We start from the raw sequence: 3,790 nt of genomic DNA on the forward strand, positions 1-3,790 counted from the left end.
GAAATTACAGAAGCGTGTGGGCCATAAAACAAAATTTTAATTTCGAAGTTTGTATTAAAAACTTAATAAATAAAGTTGGTAAAGGAGAGTGAGGCCTTACTTAGAGGTATAGCCCTAGAAGGAGAAAGGGGTCAGGAGGTGGGATAAGGAAAGAGGGAAGGATTAGGGAATGATAATAGGAGGGGGAAGAGCAGGAGTTGCGCCAGCTGGGATTTGTTTATTAAAACATAGAATTACATTATTACAATTTATAATGTTTGTACATAATGACTAATAGATGACACACCTGAACGATAATTTGCGCCATGATTGGTCTTACATTACAATTGAAGGCAAAGGATGGGTGTTGAAGAGTGATACGAGGAAGGAATAACACCCTTATGGAGGTATCCGAATATGTCATAGAAGAATGTGGTTCTTTGTTGCTGTCCTTGAGTCCTGGAGTTATGGAGTCTGACTGTGCCTATTCGATGAGTTTGCTGGCGTATTGTCTTCAGTAGCAGTTGGGATTTGATAGTCTGCTAACTTTAGGTTGTTGATGAATTTGACGAATTTGATTTGTAGACAAGTGTATTTATTATACACTTGTCTACAAATCTCGAGGAATGCGCTGAGGTGGCAGGGCCAGTTGTGCCCTTTTTGGGTTGTCAGGTCTCTTAGTTGTTGACGATACTGATTGAACTTGGTACAAGTAAATACGAGGTGAAAAGGGTCATCCCTCTCCCTTACTAGACAGTCACAAAGTCCATTTCCTTTCTTTAGGAAGTGATGTAGGTAGCACTTGAAATTGCCGTGGGCTGTGAGAATCTGTGTTATAAAATGAGTCGTATTCATGAAAGTGAGGCGGGACCTACTGTTGACGTCTGGGAGGAAGTTGTGGGTATTCCGTCCAGTGTGGCTATTGTCCCAATCATTTTGCCACCTTGTCATTGTGATGGCGGTGAGTTCCTTTCTGAGGAAGGAGATGGGAACGGAGGTGTAGGAGTATGTGGAGGCTACTTTATGAGCCTTCTTTGCCAGATTGTCCACTGTTTCATTTCCGATATTGCCGGAGTGATCCCTGACCCAGTAAAACGTAATGTAAGTCACACCGACAAGGGCACTTAATGTGTCCAGACAATTACTTATGATGGGGAGTTTACGGTTTCCTTTTTTTTATCTGATGCAGGGCTGTTTTGCTGTCACTTATTATGTTGATCCTTTTCTCAGTGAACTGCTGGATATTGTCATGGATATATCGGAGTGATTTCCATATTGCTAAAGACTCCGCTTCATTCACAGGGCAACGTATGTTTGTAAGCGGCATTCCAAAAGAGTTTCCTTTGTGGTTCCACCAGGCGAACAGCTGTACCGACAGAGTCTGTAGCCTTGGAGCCATCCATGTAAAAACTGAGTCCCCTCAAGGACTGAGGTGGATGTTGGACAAAATTGGAGGTTATGCTGTTTGCTGGGTGGATAAAGGTCTCGTCCTTCTCGATGTCAAGGCCACAATTTGCAATCTCGTCGATCAGGGGTTGTGTTGCGTCCGGCAGATTGTGATTTTTGATCATTTTGTGGATGGTATCAGAACTGATGTTTGAGGAAAGCTTGCCAACTAAGAGGTTCATTACAAATTTTTGGATGATCACTAGGTTGACTGGGATCAACCCTGCAATCACTAGGAGAGCGTCTGTGGGAGCAGTGCTGTAGGACTTAGTGATCGCTATTGCCGCTTTCCGCTGAACCGAGAGCAGTTTCCTTCGGTTGTGGATCTTTTTACTGCGTACCCCCATACGTCACAGCACTTAGTAAATATAAATCATTACTATCTTCAATAGCACATTGGCTTGGCGACATTCAAACGTTTCTGGCTTCGTTTATAATATATTATATCGCATAAAGATTTTTCAGTCTAATTTATTATACACGTATTTCTAGTCGATACAAACTTTATACATACTCAATCGAACATCAATATATCAGCGCGTATATCATTTAAGATTTAATTATTTATAAATTATAACATCGAATTAAACGTCAAATATTCTCCTTATTACAATTACCAAGCCGTAGACTTCAATAATATTATTAAACAATCTTATTTGCTGGAATTTACAACCGATAAGAAACAATACTCCGAAAGATAGAGATCATATCTGAATAAGTAGGCTAGCCGGATAAAACGGAGATTGGCCAATGTTCGAATTCGTATCAATTATTAATAGATACGTCTTACGTAACGGAAACCGATAAACGCGTATTATACAATACGATAAATGATAAATGCGGAATGACGAAAGAGTTTGAGAAGTGAGAATTTAAAAGTAGAAAAATGTAATTTGCATTCATAACTTAGTGTACCAGTACGTGTTTACTTGAAACTTCCACTACAATTGATATAGAGAAGGTGCCGAAAACCATTTCCGCCTTGCCGTGACAAACATCCGGCCCACGCAGCCTTATCCGTGGCACTTCTTTCCATGGCCTGGAGGCGAAAAATCAGATAAAGGCGGAAACCGAAGGCCGTTAAAAATTACGGACCGGGTCACACAAGTTTTGGCCCGAACCAGGCCAAACGTCGGTTTGGCAGAAATTCCTTTGGTGGAACTTCGCCGTCACCCGTTATGCGGAAAGAGTGTTAAATTTTACAAGACAACAATAGTTTGCATTAAGCAAACAATAGTTACATGTCCCGAAAGTTTATTAATTAACATCACCGCGATAAGTTTTCTTCAATGAATTCCTTTCTGTAATAAATGTTTTAAAGCTCATTTAGTGAAGGATTCGAAACGTGTGTGGAGCCTCACATTGCTACCATTTATTATCTGAAATGCATTAACAATAAATTTTTTTGAAACATTTAATCAGACATAACTTTTTATCTCTGATTATTAGATATGAACCCATCACTAGTCTCCACCTTGTAGTCTCATTAAAGCTTGAGTATAAAATAATATTACATCTGTCCCATTTAAGTAATATACCTTTGGAATTACTTTATTTTAAAATAAATATTTTTATTTTGTTGTATGGCTAATTTGTTTAAAAATTATTATTAATATTATATATAGATCTATATGTTACCACTAAAGTTAGAAAGTCGTTAATGTGTAATTGCCTATCTAATCTGCAGATTAACTGGCATGATCCGTTAAAGTTGTGAAAACTGTTCCATTTCTCAAATTACCTAGATAATGTGCAGAGTATCTAGGTAATCCGCACATTACCTACTAGGCACTCGGTAAAGTGAAAATAAGATCTTTGCCACAAATAAATGTGCCACAAATAGATGTGCTTGTCGCAAAATCCAATTGCTATGAAATTCAAAGTGTCATCAATCTTTAGACTGCACTAAGTAAGCACAATTGGATAATGTTACCTATGGTGAGTAAAATGGCGGCTCGTCTCTGATTTCAGCAAACAGAAGAAAAGAAACAGTGGGGACGCACGTTCAAACCTAACCTATTCTAATAATTTGGTTGGTAATAATTATGGTAATTTATTAGAATAGGTTAGGTTAGGTTAGAACGTGCGTCCCCACTGTTTCCTTTCTTCTATTTGCTGGAATCAGAGACGAGCCGCCATTTTATTCACCATAGGTAACATTAACTGCACAATTATATCACGCGATCACCAGAAAAAGTATGATAACTTTATTATTTTTCGTCTTCGGTCCAAAAGTAGGGTATCGTTGAAGTCGTCTCGATCCCCTCAGTTCAGATAGATATTCAAAGTCCCGCAATTCCAGAGGTGGTTATCTATATAATAATTTCCCTAATTGTATTAATATTTTAAACCGTTTAATTTTTTG

This window comes from Centruroides sculpturatus, unplaced genomic scaffold (assembly GCF_000671375.1).
Source record: "Centruroides sculpturatus isolate CEXI.00-Female unplaced genomic scaffold, Cexi_2.0 scaffold357, whole genome shotgun sequence".
In the NCBI taxonomy this organism is placed as follows: domain Eukaryota; kingdom Metazoa; phylum Arthropoda; class Arachnida; order Scorpiones; family Buthidae; genus Centruroides; species Centruroides sculpturatus.